Below are 24404 nucleotides of genomic sequence, written 5' to 3' on the forward strand. Positions count from 1 at the left end.
ATTATGCTGCCCTGGGGCACACCTGAAGTTACTCTTGTTTCTGCTGAAGTTACCCCGTTCAGGCCGACATACCGCTCCTTGTCTGTTAGAAAACTTTCTATCCAACCGCATTTGTCATCGGATAGACCGTAAGCGCCCACTTTTTGGAGCAAGTGACACTGCGGAACTGAGTCGAACGCCTTTCGAAAGTCGAGAAATATGGCATCAACCTGGGAGCCAGTATCTAGAGCCTGTTGCATATCATGCACAAAGAGGGCCAGCTGTGTCTCGCATGACCTCTGTTTCCTAAAACCGTGCTGGTTTCTGCAGAAGAGCTTATCAGAGTCTAGAAAGGTCATTATGTCTGAACACAAAATATGTTCCATGATTCTACAACAAATCGATGTCGGTGAAATTGGCCGGTAATTATGTGCGTCCGATTTTCTACCCTTTTTATAGATTGCTATGACCTGGGCCTTCTTCCAGTCCCGTGAAACTTTCCGCTGTTCCAATGATCTCTGATAGATGATGGATAAGAATGGTGCTATATTTGTAGCATAGTCAACATATAATCTTACGGGGATATCGTCTGGGCCAGATGCCTTCCTGGCGTCCAAGCATCTTAACTGTTTTACAATCCCAGATACACTAAACACAATGTCACCCATCCTTGCGTTTGTTCCATAATTGGCTTGGAGCTGTCGTTGAAGTAGCCGATTTGTAACTGCTGCTCAAATTGCTGCTACAGATGCAATACGATTCGCCAGAGCCGAACTCCAAACACGATGGTCCCCCCTCTCGGTAGTGCAACGCGGCCGTCCGGAGCCCGGTATTCTTGTGACCGTACCTTTCCGTGACCACCGCTGCCAGCGATCAAGTAAACTGGCTACATTCCTGCCAAGTCCTTCTTCAATATCGCGGAAGGAACATCCAGCTTCGCGCAGCACTATTACACGACCTTGTTCGAACTCAGTGAGGTGTTGATAGTGGCGTAACCGTAAAGGCACTCTTGACTAACATCAACTCACTACGTCCAATCTCAAAGGTAACTCACCATCACGACCGTTACAGCGTGTATTTAAAGCAAAGCTGATTTGCATCCTCGTAGTGGCGCTACTAGCGCCACTCATATGCGACTGGTGCGAAATTTGAACAGACATCATCTTCTAGATGTAGAAACACGCTTACCAACTTTCGTTTATGTCACGCAACTGCTGCTTGGTATTGCGATTTTTTTCCGTTAGTGTATTACCTGTAGTGAAGTTCTCAACGATACATTTTCCGATACGTTTTTATATGCACAAGAGAACCATTTTAGATGGAGAGCTGAAATTTAGAAATGTTTCATGATAGTGTTGAGAGAAAAGTAGATTTCACACACTAATCTACCTTCAACAACAGAAAAAAAATCACCAAGGGAAATTTTTAAAAAGTAGTAATTACTTTGTACCTAATGTGTAAGTAATCCTTGAATAAAAATTGGTGTACATTTCAAACAGACCTGTTGTTAATGCGTACTTAAAGTCTCAAACACCTAAATAAGAAAGTTAATGGAGAGGCTACAAACAAAAAAATATATATATACATTTTAAAAAATCTCGTTTACAAACTTTCACAAAAATATTATAAAATGGTTCAAATGGCTCTGAGCACTATGGGACTCAACTGCGGAGGTCATTAGTCCCCTAGAACTTAGAACTAGTTAAACCTAACTAACCTAAGGACATCACAAACATCCATGCCCGAGGCAGGATTCGAACCTGCGACCGTAGCGGTCTTGCGGTTCCAGACTGCAGCGCCTTTAACCGCACGGCCACTTCGGCCGGCAAAAATATATTATAAAACAGTCTATATAAGAATTAGTCTGTATCTATATAAACATATTCTGAAAAGTCATTTCTACTGTATTGTTCAATAATTTTTTCTCTGTAGTAGCGGTGTTGCAACTGCGTACATTTTGCGAAAGCCACAGACAAGCCAGCCAGCCGCTGTGGCCGAGCGGTTCTAGGCGCTTCAGTCTCGAACCGCGCTGCAGATACCGTCGCAGGTTCGGATCCTGCCTCGGGCATGGATGTGTGTGATGTTCTTAGGTTAGTTAGGTTTAAGTAGTTCTAAGTCTAGGGGATTGATGACCTCAGATGTTAAGTCCCGTAGTGCTTAGAGCCATTTTTTCACAGACAAGCCAGAATAACGGCGAGGAGATCGTCAAACCTAAATATGGATGACCGCACAGGGATATGAACTCCACTCCCCCAGACTACGAGTCCAAAACATACTCGCTTGTACAGTTTTGCCTCTGCAAGCCCTATGTGCCTCGGTACCAATAACACTCAGACGATCGTTATGTCTCATGCAAGAAGCAGAAACGTCCACATGCAAATACGTGTCAGAATCTGACAGCGACGTGCTCGCGCCCTACCGAGACTGCAGTTCAGTGGAGACTGACAGTTTGGAACGCATGTTGAACAAATCGGTGCCACAAACGTCAGTTCATTGAGGGAAAGTCATCGGCCAGATCCCAATTAACAATTATAATGTCAGCGCCAGTAATCTGTACCTTGTGAATGATGTAATATGACAATGGTTATGAAGTGTCAGCATAAAATTGTTAAGGCTTTCGTGACCACTTATTGACAAACAGAGGCGCGACTGATGTTCTCTCTCGCATTTCTGTCGCGGTGCCGAGATGAAAGGGCTACATCGAAATATCAGCATAAACTCAGTCAAATGGTAGGAACATCTGGAACTGTAATGTTGTTGTTGAGGTGGCCTTCAGGCCAGTGAGTGGTTTGATGTAGCTCTCCATGCTACTCTGTCCTGTGCAAGCCTCTTCATCTCCGAATAAATACTGCAACTTACATCCCTCTGAATCTGTTTACTGTATTCCCTCTTGGTCTCCCTCTACGATATTTACCCTCCACGCTTCCTTCCAGTACTAAACTGGTGATCCCTTGATGCCTCAGTACGTGTCCTACCAATCGATCCTTTCTTCTAGTCAAATTGTGCCACAAATTCCTCTTCTCCCCAGTTCTTTTCAGTAATTCCTCATTAGTTACATGATCTAGCAATATAACCTTCAGCATTCTTCTGTACCACCACATTTCGAAAGCTTTTATTCTCTTCATGTTTAAGCTGGTTATCGTCCGTCTTTCACTTCCATACATGGCTACACTCCATAGAAATACTTTCATAAAAGACTTCCTGACACTTAAATCTACAACTGATGTTAACAAATTTCTTTTTTTAAAACGCTTTCCTTGCCATAGCCAGTTTACATTTTATGTCCTCCCTACTTCGACAGTCGACAGTTATTTTGCTTCCCAAATAGCATAAATCATTTACTACTTTAAGTGTCTCATTTCCTAATCTAATTCCCTCAGCATCACCTAATTTAATTCGACTACAATCCATTATCCTAGTTTAGCTTTTGTTGATGTTCATCTTATATCCTCCTCTCAAGACACTGTCCATTCTAGGTCCTTTGCTGTCTCTGACAGAATTACAATGTCGTCGCAAAACCTCAAACTTTTCATTTCTTCTCCATGGATTTTGAACCCTACTCCGAATTTTTTTTTTGTTTCCTTTACTGCTTGCTCAATATACAGGTTGAATAACAACGGATATAGTCGCATCATACATTTCTTCAATCTCTTCATCATCTGCAGAGCTAGTTGGTATATAAACTTGTACTACTCTGGTAGGCGTGGGCTCCGTGTCTATCTTGGCTACAATAATGCGTTCACTATGCTGTTGGTAGTAGCTTATCCACGTTCCTATTCTTATATTCATTGATAAACCTACTCCTACATTACCCTTATTTGATTTTGTATTCATAATCCTGTGTTCCCCCCATGAACCATGGACCTTGCCGTTGGTGGGGAAGCTTGCGTGCCTCAACGATACAGATAGCCGTACCGTAGGTGCAATCACAACGGAGGGGTATCTGTTGAGAGGCCAGACAAACGTGTGGTTGATGAAGAGGGGCAGCGTCCTTTTCAGTAGTTGCAGGGGCAACAGTCTGGATGATTGACTGATCTGGCCTTGTAACACTAACCAAAACGGACTTGCTCTGCTGGTACTGCGAACGGCTGAAAGCAAGGGGAAACTACAGCCTTAATTTTTCCCGAGGGCATGCAGCTTTACTGTATGGATAAATGATGATGGCATCCTCTTGGGTAAAATATTCCGGAGGTAAAATAGTCCCCCATTCAGATCTCCGGCGGGGACTACTCAAGAGGACGTCGTTATCAGGAGAAAGAAAACCGGCGTTCTACGGATCGGAGCGTGGAATGTCAGATCCCTTAATCGGGCAGGTAGGTTAGAAAATTAAAAAAGGGAAATGGATAGGTAAAAGTCAGATATAGTGGGAATTAACGAAGTTCGGTGGCAGGAGGAACAAGACTTCTGGTCAGGTGAATACAGTGTTATAAATACAAAATCAGTTCTACATCTACATCTACATTTATACTCCGCAAGCCACCCAACGGTGTGTGGCGGAGGGCACTTTACGTGCCACTGTCATTACCTCCCTTTCCTGTTCCAGTCGCGTATGGTTCGCGGGAAGAACGACTGTCTGAAAGCCTCCGTGCGCGCTCTAATCTCTCTAATTTTACATTCGTGATCTCCTCGGGAGGTATAAGTAGGGGGAAGCAATATATTCGATACCTCATCCAGAAACGCACCCTCTCGAAACCTGGCGAGCAATCTACACCGCGATGCAGAGCGCCTCTCTTGCAGAGTCTGCCACTTGAGTTTATTAAACATCTCCGTAACGCTATCACGGTTACCACATAACCCTGCGACGAAACGCGCCGCTCTTCTTTGGATCTTCTCTATCTCCTCCGTCAAACCGATCTGGTACGGATCCCACACTGATGAGCAATACTCAAGTATAGGTCGAACGAGTGTTTTGTAAGCCACCTCCTTTGTTGATGGACCACATTTTCCAAGCACTCTCCCAATGAACCTCAACCTGGTACCCGCCTTACCAACAATTAATTTTATATGATCATTCCACTTCAAATCGCTCCGCACGCATACTCCCAGATATTTTACAGAAGTAACTGCTACCAGTGTTTGTTCCGCTATCATATAATCATACAATAAAGGATTCTTCTTTCTATGTATTCGCAATACATTACATTTGTCTATGTTAAGGGACAGTTGCCACTCCCTGCACCAAGTGCCTATCCGCTGCAGATCTTCCTGCATTTCGCTACAATTTTCTAATGCTGCAACTTCTCTGTATACTACAGCATCATCTGCGAAAAGCCGCATGGAACTTCCGACACTATCTACTAGGTCATTTATATATATTGTGAAAAGCAATGGTTCCATAACACTCCCCTGTGGCACGCCAGAGGTTACTTTAACGTCTGTAGACGTCTCTCCATTGATAACAACATGCTGTGTTCTGTTTGCTAAGAACTCTTCAATCCAGCCACACAGCTGGTCTGATATTCCGTAGGCTCTTACTTTGTTTATCAGGCGACAGTGCGGAACTGTATCGAACGCCTTCCGGAAGTCAAGAAAATTAGCATCTACCTGGGAGCCTGTATCTAATATTTTCTGGGTCTCATGAACAAATAAAGCGAGTTGGGTCTCACACGATCGCTGTTTCCGGAATCTATGTCGATTCCTACATAGTAGATTCTGGGTCTCCAAAAACGACATGATACTCGAGCATAAAAACATGTTCTAAAATTCTACAACAGATCGACGTCAGAGATATAGGTCTATAGTTTTGCGCATCTGCTCGACGACCCTTCTTGAAGACTGGGACTACCTGTGCTCTTTTCCAATCATTTGGAACCCTCCGTTCCTCTAGAGACTTGCAGTACACGGCTGTTAGAAGGGGGGCAAGTTCTTTCGCGTACTCTGTGTAGAATCGAATTGGTATCCCGTCAGGTCCAGTGGACTTTCCTCTGTTGAGTGATTCCAGTTGCTTTTCTATTCCTTGGACAGTTATTTCGATGTCAGCCATTTTTTCGTTTGTGCGAGGATTTAGAGAAGGAACTGCAGTGCGGTCTTCCTCTGTGAAACAGCTTTGGAAAAAGGTGTTTAGTATTTCAGCTTTACGCGTGTCATCCTCTGTTTCAATGCCATCATCATCCCGGAGTGTCTGGATATGCTGTTTCGAGCCACTTACTGATTTAACGTAAGACCACAACTTCCTAGGATTTTCTGTCAAGTCGGTACATAGAATTTTACTTTCGAATTCACTGAACGCTTCACGCATAGCCCTCCTTACGCTAACTTTGACATCGTTTAGCTTCTGTTTGTCTGAGAGGTTTTGGCTGCGTTTAAACTTGGAGTGAAGCTCTCTTTGCTTTCGCAGTAGTTTCCTAACTTTGTTGTTGTAACACGGTGGGTTTTTCCCGTCCCTCACAGTTTTACTCGGCACGTACCTGTCTAAAACGCATTTTACGATTACCTTGAACTTTTTCCATAAACACTCAACATTGTCAGTGTCGGAACAGAAATTTTCGTTCTGATCTGTTAGGTAGTCTGAAATCTGCCTTCTATTACTCCTGCTAAACAGATAAACCTTCCTCCCTTTTTTTATATTCCTATTAACTTCCATATTCAGGTATGCTGCAACGGCCTTATGATCACTGATTCCCTGTTCTGCACTTAAAGAGTCGAAAAGTTCGGGTCTGTTTGTTATCAGTAGGTCCAAGATGTTATCTCCACGAGTCGGTTCTCTGTTTAATTGCTCGAGGTAATTTTCGGATAGTGCACTCAGTATAATGTCACTCGATGCTCTGTCCCTACCACCCGTCCTAAACATCTGAGTGTCCCAGTCTATATCTGGTAAATTGAAATCTCCACCTAAGACTATAACATGCTGAGAAAATTTATGTGAAATGTATTCCAAATTTTCTCTCAGTTGTTCTGCCACTAATGCTGCTGAGTCGGGAGGTCGGTAAAAGGAGCCAATTATTAACCTAGCTCGGTTGTTGAGTGTAACCTCCACCCAATGCAGGAGTATGTTTAATAATGAATAAAAAAATAGGAGTGCGGGTGATCTACTACAAACAGCATAGTGAACGTATTATTGTGGCCAAGATAGACACGAAGCCCACGCCTACTACAGTAGTACAAGTTTATACGCCAACTAGCTCTGCAGATGACGAAGAAATTGTAGAAATGTATGATGAGATAAAAAAAATTATTCAGGTAGTGAAGGGAGACGAAAATTTAATAGTCATGGGTGACTGGCATTCGAGAGCAGGAAAAGGGAGAGAAGGAAACATAGTGGGTGAATATCGATTGGGGCTAAGAAATGAAAGAGGAAGCCGTCTGGTAGAATTTTGCACAGAGTACTACTTAATCATAGCTAACACTTGGTTCAAGAATCATAAAGGAAGGTTGTATACATGGAAGAATCCTGGAGATACTAAAAGGTATCAGATAGATTATATAATGGCAAGACAGAGATTTAGGAACCAGGTTTTAATTTGTAAGACATTTCCAGGGGGAAATGTGGACTCTGTCCACAATCTATTGGTTATGAACTGTAGATTAAAACTGAAGAAATTGCAAAAAGGTGGGAATTTAAGGAGATGGGACCTGGATAATCTGACTAAACCAAAAGCCGTACCGAGTTTCAGGGAGAGCATAAGGGAACAATTGACAGGAATGGGGGAAACAAATACAGTAGAAGAAGAATGGGTAGATCTCAGGGATGAAGTAGTGAAGGCAGCAGAGGATAAAGTGGGTAAAAAGACGAGGGCTAGTAGAAATCCTTGGGTAACACAAGAACTATTGAATTTAATTGATGAAAGGAGAAAATATAAAAATGCAGTAAATGAAGCAGGGAAAAAGGAATACAAACGTCTCAAAAATTAGATCGACAGGAAGTGCAAAATGGCTAAGCAGGCATGGCTAGAGAACAAATGTAAGGATGTAGAGGCTTATCTCACTAGGGGTAAGATAGATACTGCCTACAGGAAAGTTAAAGAGACCTTTGGAGAAAAGAGAACCACTTGTATGAATATCAAGAGCTCAGATGGAAACCCAGTTCTAAGCAAAGAAGGGAAAGCAGAAAGGTGGAACGAGTATATAGAGGGTCTATACAAGGGCGATGTACTTGACGACAATATTATGGACATGGAAGAGGATGTAGATGAAGATGAAATGGGAGATACGATACTGCGTGAAGAGTTTGACAGAGCACTAAAAGACCTGAGTCGAAGCAAGGCCCCTGGAGTAGACAACATTCCATCAGAACTACTGACGGCCTTGGGAGAGCCAGTCCTGACAAAACTCTACCATCTGGTGAGCAAGATGTATGAGACAGGCGAAATAACCTCAAACTTCAAGAAGAGTATAATAATTCCAATCCCAAAGAAAGCAGGTGTTTATAGATGTGAAAATTACCGAACTATCAGTTTAATAAGTCACATCTGCAAAATATTAACGCGAATTCTTTACAGCCGAATGGAAAAACTGGTAGAAGCCGACCTCTGGGAAGATCAGTTTGGATTCCGTAGAAATTTTGGAACACGTGATATTCTTACAAGTGGTTCTCTTTTCTCCAAAGGTCTCTTTAACTTTCCTGTAGGCAGTATCTATCTTACCCCTAGTGAGATAAGCCTCTACATCCTTACATTTGTTCTCTAGCCATGCCTGCTTAGCCATGCCTTACGACTTATCTTGGAAGAAAGATTAAGGAAAGACAAAGCTACGTTTCTAGCATTTGTAGACTTAGAGAAAGCTTTTGACAATGTTGAATGGAATACTCTCTTTCAAATTCTAAAGCTGCCAGGGGTAAAATACAGGGAGCGAAAGGCTATTTACAATTTGTACAGAAACCAGATGGCAGTTATAAGAGTCGAGGGGCATGAAAGGAAAGCAGCGGTTGGGAAGAGAGTGAGACAGGGTTGTAGCCTCTCCCCGATGTTATTCAATCTGTATATTGAGCAAGCAGTAAAGTAAACAAAAGAAAAATTTGGAGTAGGTGTTAAAATCCAGGGAGAAGAAATAAAAAACTTTGAGGTTCGCTGATGACATTGTAATTCTGTCAGAGACAGCAAAGGACTTGGAAGAGCAGTTGAGCGGAATGGACAGTGTCTTGAAAGGAGGATATAAGATGAACATCAACAAAAGCAAAACGAAGATAATGGAATGTAGTCGAATTAAGTCGGGTGATGCTGAGGAAGTTAGATTGAAAAATGAGACACTTAAAGTAGTCAAGGAGTTTTGCTATTTGGGGAGCAAAATAACTGATGATGGTCGAAGTAGAGAGGATATTAAATGTAGACTGGCAATGGCAAGGAAAGCGTTTTTGAAGAAGAGAAATTTGTTAACATCGAGTATAGATTTAAGTGTCAGGAAGTCGTTTCTGAAAGTATTTGTATGGAGTGTAGCCATGTATGGAAGTGAAACATGGACAATAAATAGTTTGGACAAGAAGAGAATAGAAGCTTTCGAAATGTGGTGCTACAGAAGAATGGTGAAGATTAGGTGGGTAGATCACGTAACTAATGAGGAGGTACTGAATAGAATTGGGGAGAAGAGAAGTTTGTGGCACAACTTGACTAGAAGAAGGGTTCGGTTGGTAGGACATGTTCTGAGGCATCATGGGATCACAAATTTAGCATTAGAGGGCAGCGTGGAGGGTAAAAATCGTAGAAGGAGACCAAGAGATGAATACACTAATCGTATGAAGGCGTGTATTTTACGTTATTCATGTAGCACGCTGTATGGATGTACATCCAAATCCTGTTCTTGTGAAGAATTCCACGATATCGAATAAGAAGAAGTTAACTACCTGAGTTACACCGCCCATCTGACCTGTTTATATCTCATCAAGTCTAAATTACAAGAAGTTTATATCAATCTGACAGTCGAGGAAAAAAAAACACATTGTCCCAGCTCGTTCTGTGTAGGACAGAGTCAGACATGCTCCTTCTTTGGGCTATCAAATTGTGCCATCATCTTCTCCTGATAAGGATGAAGAAACCATTGCGTGGCAGGCTTTTCCAGAATAATGGCGAGATCGCGAAAGAGCTAGGTAAACATTCATTCACGAAATGTCACAAGCATGGAAACCCGAAATAATTCAGTTGGTATTTCTTATGACCTTTCCTAGGCATTTAAAAAATGCAAATAATGGAAGTTTGCTACAAAATCTTAGATTTTATATAATTAATGGCTTAGCAAATAATTGCTACATATATGTAGGACCAGGTCGGATATCAGTACCCTGGATGTCGAGGAGGTCTGGTTACAACAGCTGTGGGCCAGCTTGCATCAGGAGAGGATACAGCGGCCTTACAACACTCTTCCCAACTGAATCAGTTCACGCAACCGGGCCAGGGGGGGGGGGGGGGGGGGGGGAGGGGAGCGGTGAAACGCCAACTAATAAATGTGTCCATACTGCCAGGTTCTTTGTAAATTTCACTCGGTTTTTAAATCACTGAAATAACATCACACACGATGTCAGCCTGCGAAGTTTCGTTTCCTCCACCGCTTCTGGGGTACTTCCCTGTTTTTGTCAGACATTGTACACATCGGTATAATAAAGAACGCAGAGCTATGCGAACAGTAGTTCAACTAATCAAGGCGTCCATTGCTACATAAAATTTGTGGCTGGTTGCGCCACATTCATAATCATTGTGTACACCATAATTCATGATCTTACATGCAGATTGAAGTGCCTCTTTAACATTAGATCTAAACGCCTTCTGCTTAACATCAACTGGTTCTGGTTTATGTTTCTCAAAGTAAGACCTACACGTGAAACCATAAAACACAATTTTTGCTTTACCTGTCATCATATTAAGACAATCACAGTGTGCCACAGACTGAATAGTAGCCGTACTAGCAGGATTAACTGCGACTGGTTTAAAGGGTTTTGTCGTTTGTCATTGTCATACTCTTGTCGTTTTTAAACCGAGGAAAAGAAAACCAGGATTTAACGCTCCGTCGACGATGTAGTAGTTAAAGACGGAGTAGATGCTCCGATTGGAGTAGGATGGTGAATGAAATCGCCCGCGTCCATTTCAAAGGAAACATCCCAGCATTCGTCTTATGTGACTCGGGAAAACCACTGGAAACCTAAATCTGAATGGTTGGATAGGAATTTAACCCAATCACCTCACTCATTTTGACCGACGGGGAGCTACCAACGGTAACTCGCGAGATGATATTTTAAACTGCTTCCCTCTAAAATCGCAACACTGTGAAGTTGGTATTCTAAACTCTTCAAGGTGGCGTGACGTGTACTCGATATGGAAACGGTAAGCATACAAGCGCAACCGCACAATACAGACAGAAGTGCCGCCATCTACGTCCTGTATAAAAGTGTCGTAGAATCTAAGCTGTGCTTAACAATCGGGAGACGGGAGACGGGTCATGGAGGGTGATACGCACAAACGCAATATAGTAGACGTCACACTATCAGACTAGCTGTTACGATTGAGATAAGCCTCAACGCGGATGGATGAATGTCTTTTGGACTTCAACGCACGACTTCCGTCTGCCTCGATACGTCACAACCTCTGTTGCGGTTGTCCGAAACTGGAGTTAGCTTGTCCCTTTCTATAAACGAAAATGACGGGCCCATAGCGGAGGTAACAGTTTCCTTCTGATGTAAAAAGTGGTAAGGCTGGTAATTCTTGTGGGATTATTCTCATAATAGCAATTTTGTTATTAATTAGTAGCGAAACAAGCAGTGCTTCGCAATTGCTAAATATGTATCCTCCTCCTCCCCTTATCTCTGCCCATCCACCCCCTCCCCCCTTCTTGTATCTGAACGCCCGACGTTCAGTTCGAACTGCAACGTTTGGCCGTTCGTTTTCTCAACGTTCCAAATTGTTTCGTGCGTAAGCTCCAACTTTCCGAGTCAAACTCGACTGTATTCGTTGATCTGGAGGCATAATGGATCGCGCTTAAGAAATTCTTATTCGATTTTCCTCCAAATTCTGTCTACGCTCTTCGTTAGTCTCAATGAGTCGACGATCACATATCTGGCGGCGCATATGCCGACCGATATTTATAATTCAATCTTTGCAATACGCCAGAGATACGATCATCACCAATAAAACACTGAAATATCGCTTTCAATTGTATTCTGTTTCGTAAAACATCAATATTCAATGTGCAATTTGTTGTTGTTATGAAAACATGAGACAGCAGAATGTCAAACTGAACGTCACTTTTTTTGTTATGAAAACATGTAAAAACTGAACTGTCGAACCGACCGTCACATTGTTTTCATTGAGATTTTCATACACAAATACCATTCGAAATTCCGGCTTTTCCGGTGGATCTTACAAAAATGTTCTTTCACACAAGTTTTGTCCTGATAATTACGAACACAACAACAAAAAGCCTCCCTCGTGTGATGATATTTCATACTAACGGCAATTGATTTTTATTTATACGTACTTAGTTTAGATTAGATTAGATTTAGATTAGATTTCATTAAATTTAGGTTACTGCTGTAACAATTATCATTTTGCTATCAGTTTCCTTTTCCTGGCATTTATTATTTTATGTCAATGTATACAACTTTCAAGCCCCAAGGAAGCTCATTTCCAGTACTGACCAGATTGATATCTACATCTATACGCTAAAAACCACTGTGAAGTGCATGTCACAGGGTACTTCCTACTGTACCAGTTATTAGAACATTTCCCGTTCCCGTTCATATCTTATGAAGATATGACTGAATTTGTGCAACTGTTTCTAGACAGTACTTCTTCACATATAAGAGCATCATCTGCGGAAGGTCTGACGATACTGTAAGTATTGTCTGTAAGGTGATTACTCATTCATACATAACATGGGACCGAGCGAGGTGTCGCAGTGGCTAGCACGTTCGTTCAATCCCATGTCCGGCCATCCTGATTTAGGTTTTCCGTGATTTCCCTAAATCGCTCCAGGCAAATGACGGGATGGTTCCTTTGAAAGGGCACGGCCGACTTCCTTCCCCATCCTTCCCTAATCAGATGAGACCGATGACCTCGCTGTCTGGTCTCCTCCCCCAAACAGCCCAACCCATAACATGGGCGGCATAGGTCGCAACACACTTTCCTGGGGCACACCTGAAGTTACTTCTACATCTGTCTATAATTTGCTGCATCCAATATAGTTTGCTACATCCTCCCTACCACGAAATTGTCAGTCCAGCCACAATTTTACTTGATACCCCATATGAGGGCATTTTCGATTATAAGCGCAGAATGAGTGAAACGCCTTTTGGAAGACAAGAACCTGACTGCCTTGTCCATAGGTTTCGTAATGCCATGTGAGGAAAGTGTGAACTGAGTTCCACGTGATCCGTGTTTTAGGATTCCATATTGAGTGGCAGTGAGGTAATACTGTCCGAGATACTTCATTATGTTTGAGCTCGAATATGGTCCAAGATTCTACGGCAAATGGATGTCAACAATATTGGTCGGTGGTTTTGTGGATCACTGCCACTCTTCGTGTAAACAGGTATGACCTGTGCCTTCTTCCAATCACTGGGCACGTGTTTCGTTCGTGGGATCTACGGCATATTAAGTTCAAAACAATGAGTTTTATCAAACAGACTTGCAGATTATGTTGCAGACCTTTTGCGACTATTTTAGTATGATTATATTCAACAAATGGATTAGTTTTGTTAGTTAAAACATGTCTGTGAGGTCCACTGAAGTTTGATAAATCAATTTTTCATGCACGATGGTGATGAACTTGCAAAGCAGCTATGTCTAAGGTACGTTAAAGTGTAATTCTAACTGTAAATTTCAATCAACAAGGATGAAAATATATTTAAAAACTACTACAACAAAATGAGGAGGCATCAGAGTCTTTGATTTAGAGGACTGTAGTCGTACATACTATCAGCCTGCTGTGGTTGAAAAAAAGAGAATGATTATGTGCGCGTTCTAACGAAAGACTCTGTCTTAGATGCTTCTGATCTGAGTCATTAGGCCGCGACCTCTTGTATCACAAGTAGTACTTGTTCCACGTCTCTGTAATAACGGCATTAGGAGTAGTTATACAAGTAAGACGAGTTCATTTGACCTTGTAAACTAAGGTTTTGCTACAGCCTGCAGTACTTAGAGTTCTGCGTGTAAAAGTTATACAAATGTTACGGACGTTTAAAATTCGTCTCCAACTCTTTCGCCATTCCGTTCTTCAGAGAGCCTTTAGCTGAGATTTTTAACATACCATATTTTTCTCAAACATTTGTAACAGAACATGAAAGTCGTTGTAAAAAACATACAACTCTTAAAATATTCCAAATAGGCCAACCAGACTTCACTGATGTTTATAAAACACACGCGACCTTGTGAAAATATCCATTCGGTGAAGGCTAATCCGATAAAGAGTCTGCTAGCGTAGTTATGCAAGACGCATCCGAGCAGTTTCTTCTGATGGAAATATAACATGGAAATTTAATGAGGAACTTTGCCCCCTCGCATCTTCTGCATTTTTTTTTTTTTTTAACATACGGTTGACTTGCATTGATTTACCGCGAAACTACAACAATTTCATCAAAGACTCGTAACGCAGGCCTGGAAGGAAGAGTTTTGTAGTTTATACAGAGCACTCGGTGGACTGAGGTTTCGCGAGAGTGGGTGGCCTCTGGCATTCGGCACTGACCTGCAGCGGGCGCGTTGCGGCGGCGACAGGTGGAAAGTCGTCACCGGACGAGGTCTGGCGGCATGCGCGCTGCCTCCACGTAGCGGTCGGCGAGCTACTGTTTGGCTCGCGGTCGGAGTAGCCACTGCGCACCTCGGTCTGCGCACGCTGTTGGCTGGAGCCGCCGCTTTCCACGAATGGCACGCCACCGACATGCACGTTAAGTCCTCGACGCCAGTATCAACTGCCGGCCGTGGTAGCCGATCGGTTCTAGGCGCTACAGTCCGGAACCGCGCGACCGCTACTGCCGCAGGTTCGAATCCTTCCTAGGGCATGGATGTAGGTGATGTCCTTAGGTTAGTTAGGTTGCAGTAGTTCTAAGTTCTAGGGGACTGATGACCTCAGAAGTTAAGTTCCATAGTGCTCAGAGCCATTTGAACCAGTATCAACTCCAGTGTGCCCATCTACAACTACCATCTACGTTTACTTATACAATTCACTTTGAAGTGAATGGCAGAGGGTCCTATTCAACCAGTTAATAGGGCGTGTTCCCGTTCCATTCACACATGGAATGAGATAAGAATGCTTAAATGCATCTGTATGCCGTGTAATTAATCTTGCCCTCACGATCCCTACGGGGGCGGAATGTAGGGGTTGTAATGTATTCAAAGGTGCGTCCACATTCTGTTCAGCTTTGTACATACGTTTACCAATAACGCAACTACCCATACGCATTTGTGCATGTGTAATTTCATCGAAATATGGGCTGTGCATAAAAGTGCATTGCTTCGCGGATCCACTCCGAATCTCTTGGCCTGTTTTGCATAAAATTTGTGGTAAGGACTATGGGACCAAACTGCTGAGATAATCGGTCCCTAGGCTTACGCATACTTAATCTAACTTAAAACTAACTTATGCTAAGGACAACGCACCCGCCCATGCCCGAGGGAGAACTCGAACCTCCGACGGGGGGAGCCGCGCTAACTGCGACAAGACGCCTTAGACCTGTTTAGCAGACAAGAAGCTGAGGCCCATGTGTGTGCCGGCCGGTGTGGCCGAGCGGTTCTAGGCGCTTCAGTCTGGAATCGCGCGACCGCTACGGTCGCAGGTTCGAATCCTGCCTCGGGCATGGATGTGTGTGATGTCCTTAGGCTAGTTAGGTTTAAGTAGTTCTAAGTTCTAGGGGACTGATGACCTCAGATGTTAAGTCCCATAGTGCTCAGAGCCATTTGAACCATTTGAACCCATGTGGGTCTCGTTGTGTACCGTGCCAAGGTTACGCTGTAAGGCGATACATGTACAATAATGTACTGACTGTCAACAAAGCACTCTGAAATTTATCGATGATTACAAACAGAAGTCATACAGAATGCCACTTCTAAAGACTATTTGGACAAAAATTTGAGATGTGATACCCTGACCGTCAAGTGTTACATAAAATGTCTCCGATGATATTACTGAAAAAAATATAACAACGGAAGTCTCGAAATAGGAAAACAGAAAATTTATGGAACTGTGTATGAAAAATGGACGAATATTCATGCTATGGCGCCTTAATAAAACAACAACTGAGGAGCCTTACATCAGAACGAAAGAAATGATGGAGTAACTTGTCTGTAGTTTCTCAATATACCACTAGAAATTGAAATGAAGGTCATTGATGATGCAAAAAATACAAAACTGGAAAAAACGACCTTCGTCCTTGTTGATTCTGGATCACTGCCCGGATTTACCAAATCTGAGAAGTTAATCTACATTTATAATGTTTCATGATTTAATTTGTTTACATAACTTTCTAATAAAATAAAATACAAGTGACTCATTGAAGGTATATTACCCTTAACATAACAGCCAAGAACCTCACGTAAGTATTTCTATGTTAGAATAATCACTTAAATGTCCGCCCCAGTAGCTGAGTGGTCAGCGCGACAGAATGTTAATCCTAAGGGCCCGTGTTCGATTCCCGGCTGGGTCGGAGATTTTCTCCGCTCAGGGACTGGGTGTTGTGTTGCCCTAATCATCACCATTTCATCCCCATCGACACGCAAGTCGCCGAAGTGGCGTCAAATCGAAAGACTTGCACCAGCGGAACGGTCTACCCGACGGGAGGCCCTCGTCACACGTCATTTATTTATCACTTCCACCACCGGAAACCAATGCAATCGAAAGCCAGAAACAAAGACAGGTCCTCTTCAGGGCCAAACCTGACGATCGTCAGCCTGAACGTCGAGGGAATCACCAAGAATAAAGAGAATGTAATATCGCAACTACGCCAATCAGAAAAGTGGGACGTACTGTGCCTGCAGGAAACGCATAGAGATGAAACAGCAAACAGACCCAATATCAAAGGAATGCGCTTGGCAGTAGAAGCACCTCACAGAAGGTATGGGAGCACAATATTTACCCCCTGGCCAGAACTTACACATTTTAACGCCAGAAAGCTTCAACAACCAAAGGACACACTCCGTTGTGGGCGACTTCAACAGCCACAGCACCAACTGGGGCTACGATGAGACAGACGCCAATGGTCAGCTGCTAGAACGATGGGCTGAGGCAAATAACCTCTCACTTCTCCACGACCCCAAGCTCCCCTGCTCCTTCAACAGCAAAATTTCGAAGCGAGGTTACAATCCCGATATTTGCTTCGTCAGCCGGAGCATCTAAGACACCTCCTGCAAAAGAGTATATGATGCAATCCCAAAGACACAACATCGACCTATCGGAATCCAAGTCTAGTCAACAATCAAAACAACCAAAATACCTTTCCGTAGGAGATTCAACTTTAAAAAGGCTAGGTGGTCAGAATATTCCCAAGCGCTGGATGAGGAATTAGCCAGTCTGACTCCAACACCAAATAATTATCTTATCTTTGTTGAGACTTTGCGAAAGGTATCTATACGCTATATTCCTAGGGGATACAGACAACACTATATCCCAGGGCTCTCAAATGCCTCATAGGACATCCTGGAGAAGTATCTAGTATTGTTCGCGGAAGACCCATGCAGCTACGAAACCATCACCTGCGGCACAGCTTTAATGTCAGCCCTCACCGAGGCACGCGAGAAGAAGTGGATAGCAACTCTAGAAAGAATGGATATGTCCCACAGTAGCAAAATAACCTGGAACCTGATTAAGAAACTGGATGGTGACCCAAGGCTAAGCAAGGCCCCGGCCAACGTAACTCCAAACCAGGCGGCCAACCAACTCCTTCTAAACGGCAAGTTCAACTCCAAACGTCAGAAAACTAAAATCACACGCCTACTGCCAACGGAAAACACCAACTTCTAGAAACCATTTACCATGAGAGAGTTGAACAGTGGCATAAATACCATGAAGAATGGGAAAGCCGCTGGGTTTGATTATATTTGCGTGGAACAGATTAAAAACTTCGGCCTTGGCTCCAGGGACTGGATACTTGGACTTTTTAACGTGTGCCGTGAAACCTTTCAAATCCCAAAACTGTGGAGGAAGTCTAAAGTGGTGGCTCTCCTTAAACCTGGGAAGGACCCAGAGTCTCCGAAGAGCTATCGACCCATAACCCTTCTCTGCCACCTGTTTAAGCTCTGTGAAAGACTGATCCTCAACAGAATAGAGAAGATCGTTGACTCGAAGATAATTCCACACCAAGCAGGTTTTAGACTTGGAAAGTCCTGTACCAGTCAAATTCTGGCATTGACAGAACATATCGAGGATGGGTTGGAGAATAAACTAATCACCGGGCTGGCACTATTCGACCTAAGTTCCGCCTATGATACAGTAGATCACCGGACACTACTGCATAAAACCTATGAGACCCTGAAAGACTACCACCGAGTCAAGATAATCGAATCCCTGCTCCAAAATAGACAGTTCTTCGTCATGCTTGAGGGGAAAAAGAGTCGATGGCGGAATCAGAAAAACGGGTTCGCCCAAGGGAGCGTGTTGGAGCCAATCCTATTCAACATATATACAAATGATCAACCAACTCCAGACAAAACCAAAACCTTTGTATATGCAGACGACCTGGCAATAACAGTTCAAGGCAACAGGTTTGAAGCCATCGAGGAGAAACTAGAAACCGCCCTTTCTACAATATCAACCTACTACAAAAAGAATTTTCTAAAACTCAATCCCTCCAAAACTCAAGTGAGTGCATTCCATCTGAACTCGAGGCAGGCAAAGTACAGGCTCAATGTTACCTGTGATGGGACATTAATAGAACACACAGATACTCCCACCTACCTTGGCGTCGTGCTGGACAGAAATTGACATACAAATACCATTGCCAAAACACGCAAAAAAGTAGAGGCACGAAATTCCCTAATAATAAAGCTGTCCAATAGCAAATGGGGTGCCAAACCTACTGTGGTCAGAACTTCAGCCCAAGCTTTGTGCTTCTCAACTGCCGAATATGCCCGCCCGGTATGGTGCAGATCCGCCCACGCAAAAAAGGTAGATATTAGCTTGAATGAAACATGCAGGATAGTGACAGGCTGCATGAAACCAACCCCCATAGAAAATCTTCACAGGGCCGCAGGTTTTACAAACCCTGACTCACGTAGGAAAGCCCATGAACATACCGAGAAGCTAAAACAAACCTTTGATGCCCGTCACTCAATATTTGGCCTAGAGTGTGGCCCCAGCAGGCTCAAATCCAGACGCCGTTTCCTAAGTTGCGCCGTAGATGAGCCCCCCATCTACTATCCACTAAGAGAGGACCCACCAAGCAGCGTTTCTGGTGACTGGAAAACCTGGAGAATGCTTAACCGCATCATAACTGTGGTGGCTCCTGTGAAATCTAATCTGATCAAATGGGGTTTGTTGGACGAAAATGACGACAAATGCGACTGCGGCACTCGACAGGACATGGAACATCTTCTACAATGCCCTGCCTGCCCCCACAGATGTACCCTCGACGATCTATGGCTGGCTAAAGAAGAAGCATTGGACATTGCCTAATACTGGACAAACAAATTATAGTTTTCGGACACGAAAAAGTAAAGTAAGTATTTATCACTGAAATATTTTGTTCTGGAATGCGAATTAAATAGTTCAAATTGGGATGTAAGTCGCCAGTTACTAGTCACCGAAATGTTTATGTCAGCCTCATCCCTGCAGTTTCCCAAGAAGAAAATCTAACATCTAACTGTGACCTGAAATCTATAAACAAGACAAATGGTTCAAATGGCTCTGAGCACTATGCGACTTAACTTCTGAGGTCATCAGTCGCCTAGAACTTAGAACTAATTAAACCTAACTAACCTAAGGACATCACACACATCCATGCCCGAGGCAGGATTCGAACCTGCGACAAAGTCGTCAATTTGTATTTCTTGCTCCTCTAATTTAGATACTGTTTTACCCATTCCTATAAACACAGTGCAAGCTATGGAGCAAAGACGACGATCCATAGCAGCCTACTTGCGCAATGAGGCAACATGTACACACGAAAAAGCCCATGCGTGCGTGCGTTCTTACCACTAATTTTTGTGCACACGATTTTGTTTCTGTGCGCACGAAGAAAAAGCATCGTGTGGACATTAGCAAAAGATCTGGCAGAGAATCCGGGAAAATTCTGGTCTTACGTAAAATCGTAAGCGGGTAAGACGCCAATGCTATAGAGTACTCTTAGTAAAATCAAACTGAGTTTCCATCCGAACCTGGTGATTTATTTGCTTTCAAAGTAAGCTTCCCTTCAGTCCGTTGTTGACCAGTCTGGTGTCATTTAAAGATAGCAAAACAAAATCCGAAGTTTTAACTTTCACGATCAAGAAATAGTTCACACAGGAGAATCATACAAACATACCGTCATTTGACCATCGGACGGACTCCTATATGGACGACATAGTAATAATCATCCCTGGCATAGAAAAACAGCTGAAAGATTTGAAAGCAAATAAATCACCAGGTTCGGATGGAATCCCAGTTCGATTTTACGATGAGTATACTATTGCCCCCCCCCCCCCCCCCTGCCATGAACCATGGACCTAGCCGCTGGTGGGGAGGCTTGCGTGCCTCAGCGATACAGATAGCCGTACCGTTGGTGCAACCACAACGGAGGGGTGTCTGTTGAGAGGCCAGACAAACGGGTGGTCCCTGAAGAGGACCAGCAGCCTTTTCAGTAGTTGCAGGGGCAACAGTCTGGATGATTGACTGATTTGGCCTTGTAATATTAACCAAAACGGCCTTGCTGTGCTGGTACTGCGAACGGCTGAATGCAAGGCGAAACTACAGCCGTAATTTTTCCCGAGGGCATGCAGCTATCCTGTACGGTTAAATGATGATGGCGTTCTCTTGGGTAAAACATTCCGGAGGTAAAATAATCCTCCATTCGGATCTCCGGGCGGGGACTACTCAGAAAGACATCGTTATCAAGAGAAAGAAAACTGGCGTTCTACGGATCGGAGCGTGGAATGTCAGATCCCTTAATCGGGCAGGTAGGATAGAAAATTTAAAAAGGGAAATGGATGGGATAACGTTAGATATAGTAGAAATTAGTGAAGTTCGGTGGCAGGAGGAACAAGACTTCTGGACGGGTGAACACAGGATTATGAATACAAAATCAAATAAGGGTAATGCAGGAGTCGGTTTATTAATGAATGTAAAGACAGGAACGCGGATAAACTACTACGAACAGGATACTGAACGCATTATTGTAGCGAAGATAGACACGGAGACCACGTCTACCACTGTAGTACAAGTTTATATGCCAAGTAGCTCCTCAGATGATGAAGAGATAGAAGAAATGTACGACGTGATTATACCCGATGTTATTCAATCTGTATATCGAACAAGCAGTAAAGGAAACAAAAGAAAAATTTGGAGTAGGGACTGGACGGGGACTCTGCAGGAGGACGTCGTTATCAGGAGAAAGAAAACGCGTTCTACGGATCGGAGCGTGGAATATCAGATCCCTTAATCGGGTAGGTATGTTAGAAAATTTAAAAAGGTAAATGGATAGGTTAAAGTTAGATGTAGTGGGAATTAGTGAAGTTAGGTGGCAAGAGGAACAAGACTTCTGGTCAGGTGAATACAGGGTTATAAACACAAAATCAAATGGGGGAATGCAGGAGTTAGGTTTAATAATGAATAAGAAAATAAGAGTGTGGATAAGCTACTACCAACAGTGTAGTGAACGCATCATTGTAGCCAGGATAGACACGAAGACCACGCCTACCACAGTGGTACAAGTTTGTATGCAGACTAGCTCCGCAGACGACGAAGAAATTGAAGAAATGTATGACGAGATAAAAGAAATTATTCAGATAGTGAAGGGAGACGAAAACTTAATAGTCATGGGGGACTGGAATTCGATAGTAGGAAAAGGAAGAGAAGGAAAATTTGTTGGCGAATATGGACTGGGGATGAGGAAGCCGGATAGTAGAATTTTGCACAGAGCATAACTTAATCATAGCTAACACTTGGTTTAAGAATCATGAAAGAAGGTTGTATACGTGGAAGAGGCCTGGAGACACTGGAAGATATCAGGTAGATTGTATCATGGTAAGACAGAGATTTGGGAACCAGGTTTAAATTGTAACATTTCCAGGGGCAGATGGGTACTCTGACCACAATTTATTGGTTATTAACTGTAGATTAAAACTGAAGAAACTGCGAAAAGTTGAGAATTTAAGGAGATGGGATCTGGATAAAATGAAAGAACCAGAGGTTGTAGAGAGTTTCAGGGAGAGCATTAGGGAACGATTGACAAGAAAGGGGGAAAGAAATACAGTAGAAGAAGAATGTGTAGCTTTGAGAGATGAAACTGTAAAGGCAGCAGAGGATCAAGTAGGTAAAAAGACGAGGGCTAGTAGAAATCCTGGGGTAACAGAAGAGATATTGACCTTAACTGATGAAAGGAGAAAATATAAAAGTGCAGTAAATGAAGTAAGCAAATAGGAATACAAACGTCTCAAATATGAGATCCACAGGAAGTGCAAAATGGCTTAACAGGGATGGCTAGAGGATAAATGTAAGGATGTACAGGCGTATATCACTAGGGGTAAGATACAGTAGATACAGCCTACAGGAAAATTAAAGAGACTTTTGGAGAAAAGAGAACTACCTGTAGGTATATCAAGAGCTCAGATGGAAAGCTGATTCTAAGCTAAGAAGGGAAAGCAGTGAGGTGGAAGGAGTATATGGAGAGGCTATACAAGGGCGAAGTACTTGAGGGTAATATTAGGGAAATGGAAGAGGACGTAGATGAAGATGAAATGGGAGATATGACACTGCGTGAAGAATATGACAGGGCACTGAAAGACCTAAGTAGGGATGTAGGTTGCAGTAGTTATTCGGAGATGAAGAAGCCTGCGCAGGATGGAGTAGCATGGAAGGCTGCATTAAACCAGTCTCTGGACTGAAGACCACAACACAACACACTCTACGGTATTGGTCCCTTACGTAGCTTGCATTTATCGTGAATCTCTCGCCACGCACAAAGTCCCAAGCGACTGGAAAAAAGCGCAAATGACTCCAGTATATAAGAAGGATAAAACAATGGACCCACAGGATTAAAGACCAATATCAGTAACTTCGTTTTGTTCCAAAATCCTTGAACATATTCGCAGTCCGAGTATCATAAGCTTTATTCAGAGTGAGAAGCTTATATCCATGTATCGGAATGGTTTTAGAAAGCATCACTCATGCAAAACTCAGCTTGCCCTTTTCTCTCACGATATACTGAGATCTATGGATGATGGGCAACAGACAGATTCCATATATCTAGATTTCCGACTCTGTGCCCCACTGCAGGCTGTTGACGAAGGTACGAGCATATGGAATAAGTTCACAGATATGAGACTTCTTAAGTAATAGAACACAGTATGTTTTCCTCGACGGCGAGTGTTCATCAGAGACAAGGGTTTCGTCAGGAATGTCCCAGGGAAGTGTGAAATGACCGCTATTGTTCTCTATATACATAAATGATTTCCAGGACAGGGTGGACAGCAATGTGCTGTTATTTGTTGATGATACCGTAGTGTACGGTAAGGTGTCGAAGTTTGACTGTAGGAAGATACAAGACGACTTACACAAAATTTCCAGTTGATGTGATGAATGGCAGCTAGCCCTAAATGTGGAAAAATGTAAGTTGTAACGTACCCTCTCTGTTATTGTTTTTTGTTTTTCTTTGTTATTGTTTTTTGTTATTGTAGTTGTAGAGATATGAAATAATGTAGCGGTTTGCTTAGTCAGCCGTACTTCGGAATTTTTTGACATTAAATGGAGCCTAAAACTTGCGTAATAAATACTTCGCGTGAAGTGCGATTTGCGGCATAAACAGAAATTAATTGCGGAGGTGCAGTCCACAGAATATTAACAGGAAAACTTTAGAACAATGCGCACGACTGACTAGACACATTCAGAGGGTACGTACATTCGCGTACGAGTGGTTGCGATCTGATGAGAAAGATCTATCTTAATTTTTTTTGTGTAAAATAATTACGTCGTAACACACTCGGAGATTGCGAACGTACAATCATGGTAGAGGCACGTACTTTCTATCATTCCCCGAGGCCTGGGTAAAAGAATTGCAATTATTTAAATTTAAGAATATTTCTTTTTCAATCGGACTCCTATTTTTATACGAAAAGGAAGATTGCAGGTTTTGAATGTCTCGGCAAAAACACATAGAAATTAATCTTAGCGGCCACCAAAGGAAAGTAGTGAGCACAATCACGTACCTCTATTGTTGAGCAGCGCCATCGTAAAGATCGTCGCCTCCATCCAAAATTCGCCTTCTCGAATTAACAGAATAATTTGTACTCCATTGGTATGGGATTTAGGCTTGATCTTCACAGAAATTATAAAACACATTTTTCATCATTTAACACCTTCATTTAACACACACATAGACATGAAACTAT

General features: G+C 42.9%; 1 protein-coding gene across 1 annotated transcript in view; it reads right to left on the reverse strand.

Annotated features, from left to right (window-relative positions):
• The window catches only part of LOC124595054 (vesicular glutamate transporter 2-like), a 170555-nt gene extending 155821 nt beyond the window's left edge, over positions 1 to 14734 (reverse strand). The window contains exon 1 of the mRNA XM_047133619.1: positions 14581 to 14734. The gene's annotated coding sequence lies outside the window, so the exon portion shown is untranslated. The remainder of the gene's footprint in view (positions 1 to 14580) is intronic.
• Positions 14735 to 24404: the final 9670 nt, after the last annotated feature.

This window comes from Schistocerca americana, chromosome 2 (genome assembly GCF_021461395.2).
Source record: "Schistocerca americana isolate TAMUIC-IGC-003095 chromosome 2, iqSchAmer2.1, whole genome shotgun sequence".
NCBI classification, from domain to species: Eukaryota; Metazoa; Arthropoda; class Insecta; order Orthoptera; family Acrididae; genus Schistocerca; species Schistocerca americana.